Source organism: Tupaia chinensis, unplaced genomic scaffold (assembly GCF_000334495.1).
Source record: "Tupaia chinensis unplaced genomic scaffold, TupChi_1.0 Scaffold143936_1, whole genome shotgun sequence".
Taxonomy (NCBI): domain Eukaryota; kingdom Metazoa; phylum Chordata; class Mammalia; order Scandentia; family Tupaiidae; genus Tupaia; species Tupaia belangeri.
In genome coordinates, this window is record NW_006203787.1 from 1479127 (window position 1) to 1488343 (window position 9217).

At 45.5% G+C, this 9217-nt stretch overlaps 1 pseudogene; it reads right to left on the minus strand.

Annotated features, from left to right (window-relative positions):
- Window positions 1-396: 396 nt before the first annotated feature.
- On the minus strand, window positions 397-1396 carry LOC106733507 (histone-lysine N-methyltransferase SETMAR-like; annotated as a pseudogene).
- Between the last annotated feature and the right edge of the window lie 7821 nt (window positions 1397-9217).

Below are 9217 nucleotides of genomic sequence, written 5' to 3' on the forward strand. Positions count from 1 at the left end.
GATTACGGTAATCTGCATATTATATACATTTCTTCTTTTTTTTCCCTTAGTAAATATAGCATAGTGAACACACTCAACCATTTCTCAGGCAAGTCAGAATCTGAAAGTATTTTTAAGGTCATCTTTTAGAACAATCAGTTTCTGGAGGGCAGTGAGAAGGAGGAGGGGCAAGGCAAAGGCACGCAGGCTCTGCCCGTGATCATGTGGCCGTGTGCCCCTCCCAGAAGAGCTGCCCGCTGAGGCCAAAGAGCCCAGTGGGACTTTTCTGCCCTGCTAATTACAGGCAGATTGAGATGACAGAGAGGGAGCATTGGCGGGATCAGGGTGGTGCAAAAGCAATTGTGGTTTTGGATCATGAATTTTAAATCATTATCACTAGGCTCAAATACATCTTTATTAATCAAAATAGGAACCATTACAATCAACACGTTTTTGCCAATGAGAAATAAATTTGTTTATTTGTAGAATAAAAATTGGTGCCTTAGGATTCAACAAACTCTTGGAAGGCATCTTCTGCATCCTGCTGTTTGTGGATGCATTTTTCCTGCAAAAAGATGTCAGGACACTTGAAGAAGAGGTTGTCAGTTGGAGAGCGGTCAGGTGACTATGGCGGATGAGGTAAAACTTCGCAGCCCAGTTTGTCCAACTTTCGAAGTATTGGTGTGAACAGGTGGTCAGGCATTGTTGTGGAAAAGAATTGGGCCCTTTCTGTTGACCAATGCCAGCTGCAGGTGTTGCAGTATTCAGTGCATCTCATCCATTTGGGGAGCGCACTTCTCAGACGCAATGGTTTCACTGGAATTTGGAGAGCTGGAGTGGTTCAGACCCCACCAAATGGGATCATGACCCTTTTTTTGGTGGCTTTGGGAAATGCTTTGGAGCTTCTTCTTGGTCCAACCACTGGGCTGGTCATTGCTGGTTGCATAAAATCCATTTTTCATCACACATTCCAATCCGATCAAGACATGATGTATTGTTGTTGCATAGACTAAGAGAAGATACTTCAAAAAGATGATTTTTTGGTCTTGGGTCAGCTCTTGAAGCACCCACTTATCAAGCTTTTTCACCTTTCCAATTTGCTCCAATTGCCAAATGGCCATAGAGTGGTCAATGTTGAACTCTTCAGCAACTTCTTGCATAGTTGGAAGAGGATCTGTTTTGATGATTGCTCACAACTGGTTGTTGTCAACCTCAGATGGCCAGCCACTACGATCCTCATATCTCTTATGTCCTTCACTAAACTTCTTGAACCCCCACTACATGTACGTTTGTTAGCAGTTCCTAGGGTCATGCATGGTTGATGTTGCCGTTGTCTCTGCTGCTTTAGGACCCATTTTGAACTCAAATTAAAAAAAAAAATCACTTGAATTTGCTTTTTGTCTAACATCATTCCCATAGTCTAAAATACATATAAATAAATGGCAAGTAATAAGTCATTAGCAAAAAACCATAAAGTGAAAATGTGTGTTAAACTGATGTATAACATAACCCCAACCACATTTATTTAAGAATGTATCTGATATAAAATGATAAATTTTGGGTTCAGCAGCAGTTGGCGTAATGCTTATGTCACTGGACTCCCATGTAGTCGACTGTGGTTCAAGTTCCGGACTCGGTGCCTTAAACTCACGCCGGTTGCGTGTGCGTGTGTGCCCAAGATCCCAAGAGGAGAATGGAGGAGAAGGGATTGCGGTGTGGCCATCCCCCAGGGGGGTGATTTCTCGCTTTCTGTCTCTCTGTCTTTCTGGTGAGAGCACGTGCCCTGTAGCAAAAACCTCTTCAAAAAAAAAAAAAAAAAAAAGGAAAGAAAGAATAAAATGGTAAATTTCAACAATGCAAAACCGTAATTACTTTTGCATCAACTTAAGAGTTAACAAAGTTGCACACTTAATTTCTTCTCTGCCATTGGCTTCCAAACTATCATATAAATAAACAATTCACAAAAAGAGAACTTAATTAATAAAGATTATGTGGAAAATGTTTAATTTTAGTAGTAATCACATGAGTGCAAACGAGTATTTCCTCTCTCTTAGTTATGGTAAAAATTATTCTAATAATATTCAGTGTTAACAGGCAAAGAGAAACTAATCTTTAACTGACTAAATCTATTTTGCAAATCAATTGGACAGCATGGATCAAGGGCTATAAAAATGTTCTTATCTTTTGAGTCCATAATTCCCTGTGTGAGAACCTCTTATAAGGAAATGATTCACAGTACAGCAAAGTTTATTCCAAGATGTTCATCATGATTATCTCTAATGGCCGAGTATCAGAAGCAGTCAGAGTGCTAACTGGCATTAGAAAGTTCCCTGGTAGCCTAGTGATTAAGGTCAGCTGGATCCTACATGGCCAACCATGGTTCCAATCCCAGCCCTGACTGCTTAGAAAAATACACCAGACACACGTGTATGTGCCCATAACACAACAGGATGGAGAAATGGAGGAGAGGGGACTGTGGCATGACCACACTTTATTGTGGGGTGCTTGCCCAGTGTGTTCAGGTTTACCTGAGATCCAAACCCATGGCCTCCTGCGTAGTGCTGATAACATGCACTACAAATGAGCCAAAAATCACTTTTCAGATGAAATTCTTCTAGAGTCTAAAGCACTTATAGGAAACTTAATTCTTGTTTTCTTTCAGAGTGAGTTTTTTTGCTCACCGCTTGCAGACTCTTTTTATTGGGGAGGGGGGGCTTTAATTTTCTTTTAGTTTAGTTGGTTTTTAGCCCCAGAATATGTGTAGAGCAGGTAGAAACTACTCATAAGTAGGCAGCTCCTCTCAGGTGTCACATGGCTCTACACAGTGTAGGGCATTGACTTGTCTATGACCCCCGCTTCATTTGAGACCAGGTAGCTTAATGCGTCTTTCTGGCTTGCAGTCTAGGGAGCTTTTAGATCCTTTTTGTGTCATTCTTTGATGTGGCTATGGTAGAGGCAGAGCCAAGCTGGGTAAAGTATGAGTGCAGAGGACAGGAGTCTGAGAGTTCTCCGGGATTCTGTGAAAAGGGCCAAGACCCACCCCACCCAGCGAGGGGTTCACTCAACTCCTCTGAGGTTTGGCTCCCTACTCCAGCCCAGGGCGGCGTTGTGGAGGGTGAGACACAATGGTGGCCTTTCCAGCACCTTTCAAGGCCTCCTAGGGAGAGAGAGCCTTCTAATCTGGAAGACTTTTCTACCACGTTTCCGGGGGATGCCAAGCCATGCCTTTGATTTATCTATCTAGCGTGAAGTTGAGCCTGAGCAACAATATTTAAAAAACAAACAACAACAACAACAACAAAAAACTCTCCAAGGGATACAATGAGAAGCTAGAACAGAGAGTCTGGGCCTCCGTGCAGGGAAGCCAGCTCTCAGTCTGCACTACCCTCTGTAAGGAAGACAGGTGGTAGTCACCAGAAGTTTCCCCAAAAGGCAGAGTTGAACAATGTTAGCAAGAGGGAAGATCCCAAGAACCAAGCCCACCGGATGCAAAGAAGCCGTAAGACCAGCTGCAGAAGAAGAGCCCAAAAGAGATTGGATGGTTCTGATACACTGGGGATGGGGCCCAGATGTTATGTTTTTGTTTGTTTGTTTGTTTGTTTTTTGTTTAAATTTGGGTGTGTGTGCAATGGTGGAGGAGCGGGGCTGAGAAAGAACCTCCCATGGGGAATGGTCATGCCACAATCCCTTCTCTATTTCTTCCTCCCCTTGGTATTTTGGGCACATGCATTTTCCAAGCGGCCAGGTCCAGGACTCAAGACTGCATAGTCGGCCATGTGCGCTCCAGTCCTGCCCCCATACACTGTTTTTTTTGTTTGTTTTTAAGCCACCCAGATAATTTTGGTAATCAATGAGATGTTGTACATGTGTTCTAGGTGTCTTTTGCTTGCTTTCTGCCAAATAGGAGCGTTGAGAAAGGTCATTCTAATCCATCTTGTCCCGCCTAAACTCATGGCCCTGACTTCCCCCAGACTGAGCTGTTAGGACTATCCACAGAGCTTCCCTCTGTCTTTACCTTCTCTCCTCCTCCATCTTGTCACTGGAGCAGTGGTCCTCAAGTCTGAGCATGCCTCAGAGTCACCTAGACGTCTTGCCAGCGCACAGATGCCCAGTCCTCATGACCAGGTTCTGAAGTCTGCGGTTGGGTCTGGCCTGGAGCGACACTTCAAGAAGCTCCTGGCTGGAATGACTGGCACATGTCCATTGCCTGAAGTGCTTGGATGTTGCCCAGGGGAGCTCCATTGAGCAGGGACCCCTCCCTCTGCTCTGCGGCTCTGGTTGGGGTGTCCAAGCATTTTGCCACACTCCATGGGGCCAGGCTCTTTCACACCTTCAGCCTTTGCATCTGCGGCTCTCTCCCCGGCGTCTTTTTCTTCTATTTTTATATTGGGTAGACTCCCACTCATCAGTCAAGATTCTGCTTAAATGTCACTTCTCTATGAAACCTTCCAGAACCTGGCAGAAATATAAAGAATTTCTCCTCTCTCCTGTGCTCTCATTTAGAGCACGTCTCAACCCATGTTGGTTACCTGTCTGCATATTTTTCACCTGCTAGATCTTGAGCCCCTGTAAATTAAGCTAAGTTTTCTTTTCTTTATCTCCGTGTTCTCTGCATCCCCGGGACCTAGCACAATGTCCAGCAGTGAGGACATGCTGAGTGAACATTTACAGCAGGACACACCGAATAGGCTAGTGCAAACTAAACCCGGGAAGTGAGGGTCGGCGTTTCCTTAAGGCATCCAGTACTCGAAGTGAGGCCAGGTGTGGTGGCCCACACCAGAAGCTGCTATCTGCAGGCTGCGGCCACCTGTGAGGCCCAGGTGCCATTCCTAACCCACCCTGAAAGCCAGGCATCTGGCATGTGCCTGTAATCCCCTCTACGGGAGGAGCAGGAGTAAGAGGATCGTGACACTGAAAAACTGGAGGAGAGGAGTGGATCTCAGATGGCCAATTGCAGTGTGACGCACGGCTCTGGTGACTTGAGAAACATGCTGGGTGCCTGTGCAGGTGAGCCCCCTCATCCCACAGGATGGAGAAACGGACGGCAAGAGGTTGTGGCATGACCACACCTCATTAGGGGGTGCCCTTTTCCTCTCCATCTCTGTCTCTCTGTATCTCTCTCTGGTGAGTCCACACATCCATCCGGTAGTTAAAAAAATTAAAAAGTAATACAAACTGAAAGCAATAATAAAAACAATGCTCATTTTTAGAGTTGCAGTAGTTCCTAGGGCTTAGTAACTAAAAAAAAAAAACAACAATAACTGGACCGCCATCTAAAATGATTTTTTATATTAGTTTTCTCTTTCTATATTGTTTGATGATTGCCATGTACTGTGTTGTCTAAACAAACCACAAGGCCTTATGGCACCATGCACACCCGGTATAGAATTCTTCCAGATTGTGTTTAAACCTGAAATTAAAAGAAATGAAGGCAGACAAGCCATGGACGTGCACCTGGGAACGGGTGGCCTCACTTTCCACCACGGCTCTGACTGGAAAGTCAGCGTCATAGGTGTCAGCGGGTGTGTGTACATGTGAGTGATTTTAAGGGACATGTATGTGGTAAGACCCACATTTCAGAAATCTCTTTTGAACCCTTTGGAAGAGATGATTGAATGATGAAAGGATATTTAGCCTTTTTTCTTTTGATAAATTGGGCAAACCTGTTTTCACCTGATTTTATAATAGCAGTCCTCGTTGATAGTGATCTGGGCTTCTAAGAGCTTCCATATTGTCCTATAAATTAATTTGTTAAAAAAAGGGAAACAGCTCCCCTGAAGCTGAAGTCCTCAAAGGCAAATCTACCTTTTATGCGTGCTGCATTTGCAGAACTTAGCACTGTGTTTGTAATGCAATAGGCGTTTGATAAATGTGTATTTTATTTTGCGAAGTACTTAAAGTAAAAAGATGGGGTGACTCTTATTTATTTCTTCTGAGAGAGAGGGAGAAAGAGAGAGACAGAGAGACAGAGAGCCCTCCAACAGGGTCCTCACACCACGATCCTGCCCAGCCCCAGCAGGCTTGGATCACAGACACACATGTGCCTGCCGCCTACAGAGAGGCCTCAGGATATGAACCCAGTACCTTCTCATGTGGATCTAGCCTTGCTGATCACCAGCTGGTCCCCAGAATAACACTTTCCATGCGATTGAGCATGAATTTAGCTGGACCTGGAAGCTGTTTCCAAAGAGGGGCATTATGAAAAAAACGATTTCCAAAAGGGATGTCCTTAGATCACTCTACTCCCTACATGGTAATTAAGACCATTTCCCCCTATTCCACTCTCTTCCCACCCCCAAGGGCTTAGCATTTTACTTTTGGGGGGGGCAGGGGGCTTAGCATTTTAAATCTAATTGGTATGAAAGAATTTGGGTGTTGTATTATTCTTCTGAGCAAATAAACTGCAAATTATTTTATTTGATGAAAAGCCAGAGAAATGACTTAATACAATTTCACATGGGAGATACAGCATACATTATAATTTGGAGGATGGGGACTCAAGATTCTTCCTTATTACTAAGATGAATGTGGAACATCTCAGGGCTTAGAGCCACCAAAGTGGTTGGAAGAGAAATTGAGCATGTGTCTCTGCAGGTTTCCTCATGGGAAACCTAACCCCCACAGCCGCCATGCTGGGAGGCGGAGCCTAGTGGGAGGTGACAAGGGATGAGGGCTCCACCCTTATGAATAGATTAATACTGCCTTTAAGAGGGTTTCAGCTGCAAGTTTTATCTTTTGCTGTTTTGCTCTCTCACTCTCATCTAACCCAGTCTTGGATGAGGCCCTTGCCAGACACAGGCTCCTTGACCTTAAAGTTCCTTGTATTGCAATAAAAAAATTTCCTTCCTTTATAAATGACCCGTTCTGCAGTATTCTGTTATAGCAACACCAAACAGACTAAGACATCACAGTTCAAAAAATAAATGATAGCCATCCGTTCTCAGGTGTCTAAGGTACTGGCTAGACGGAGAAACCCTACACTTATAGATGATTCTAAGGGTGCGGCTGTTTTTCTGTCCCTTCCTGATGTTTTAAAAACATGCCATTGTGCTCAACCTTGTAGAATTTATGCCGTTAAGACTCGTCCGTTCAGATACAAGCTGGCTCAGGCAACGAGCATTGTTGACAGAGCGTATGTTGGCAAATTACTTATGAGCGTCTATGGGTTGGTGTGTTCTGAGTTTTAATCCTCCCCTTTAGTAAATCATGACCAGGGGCTGGAGACCGGCCTGTGCTTGAACTGAGAAGGGTAGAGAACTGTCAGGAACGAGGGGTGGAATCAGGAGTGTGCTGGGATCAGCTGCTCGTTCAGGGCAGAGTGCGTTCATGCAGTCACCCAGTCGGCAAGCCTGCGTCAAGGGTCATCCACGAGTCGGCACTTCCCTGGCTCTGGGACATGGCAGCGAGTGGAGCAGATTTTACACTCTAGGTGGGGAGGCGCTAGCCAGTCTGATCGCCACGGACAAGGTAAAGGTAGAAACAGGAAGGCGTGCCAAGCTACGGTTCTAAAGCAGGAGCCAGGGAGTCGCTCATGGGCTGGAAGGAGGCAGAAGAGTAGCCTGTACAGCTGTCTGGGCAAAGAGGCACAGAAGCCCTGAGCCCTGAGTGGGACCCATGCCAAGTGCTTGAGGAATAGCCAGAGCTTGATGAGGTTGGAGAGAGGGCGCGGTGGGGAGCAGCTACAGTGAGGTCTAAGGGTACATCTCGGCCTGGCCATCTCTGGTCTCGTAGGCCATTATAATGATGCCAGCTTTTACTTGGGACACTTCGTGATGTGGGTTAGAAACACGATAGAAACTGTCTTATCTTTTCACAGGGTCACTGTGGCTGCCATCTTTAGGACAGGCTGAAGTAGGACAGGGCTGAGTGAGGCTGAGTCAGGGGCTGTGGGGGTGGTTCTGGTGAGAGAGGGCTGTGTCTGGGACTAGGGTCTTAGTGCTTAGGTGGTGAGGGATGGTCAGAAGAGGATGCATTTGGGGGAAAGTGCTGACAGTGTCTACCGAAAAACTGGATAGAAACGAAAGAGAGAAATCAAGGGGGACTTCCGGTCATCCTGGCCTGTGGGGAGGGTGGCGTGGCCATCGTTGAGGTTTGCAGGCTCCGAGAGGAGCAGAGAGAGCTCTGGGTGGGACAAACTGAGTCAGAGGCTGATGTGACATCAAGTAGAGCCTGAACGTGGAGGAAGTGGGGATGCCCAAGAAATCCAGATGCCTCGGGGCCAGCAGGTGCCATAGTGGTGAAGGTGCTGGACTCCCATGTGGTCGCTGACAGTTCAAGTCCTGGACCTGGTGGCTTGAAACTCATGAAGGGCACATTTACATGTGTACCCAAAATCCCTAAAAGAGAATGGAGAAGAAGGGATTGCAATGTGGCCCTCTCCACCAGGTGTTTACTTCTTGCTTTCTGTCTCTGTCACTCCAGTAAGCACACATGCCCTATAGCAAAAATCTCTAAAGTATTAAATAGATAAAAAAGAAGTCAAATCACATGTGGTGACTGCGGTTTAAAATCCTGTTACTGTCATCCTGGAAAACACACCAAGCATGTGCACAAATAGCCCAAATCCAGCAAGCTGGAGGACTGGATGAAGAAGAATGTAGCATGATCCGACCCTTTGGAAGGTACTCATCTCTCTCATTTCTCTCTCTCTCTTTCTCCCTCCCCTGCCCACTGTCCCATGAGCACACATGCTCTATCATGAATTAAAAATATTTTTTTAAACCAAGTGAACAAACCAACAGAGTGATGAAGTAAAAGCCTCCCAAGAGGTAGAAATGTAAGCAATACACCAGGTTGCCAGCTTGTTATGGAGGTAGAAAAGATTGGAGGGAAAACAGACCCTAAGCAGTCAACTGACTTGACTGTTCATGGTATAAAAAGTACAACATTGGAAGACTAGAAAAAAAGGAGCCCAGTGAAAAAGTGAGAGTGGACTTATAGGAGCAGATCCAGTATGTATTGATTTTTGCATTTCATATCCAGACTTTCCAGAAAGCATACATTGTAGAGAAGCTATTGATTTCTGAATCTGTTAGAAGCTTCCCATGTGAGTTGGCCTCCTGGAGCATCACATTTTTCTACTGCACCACTGTCCAACCCCTAGAGAGTAAAAAGTTGATCAGATTGTGGTGTTGAAATGCAGAGCCTTGGGGAAGAGATTAAAATTAAGGTCATTATGGGACCAGCAGTTAGAGTAATGGCTATGTCGCTGGACTCCCACGTAGTCAACTGCGGTTCG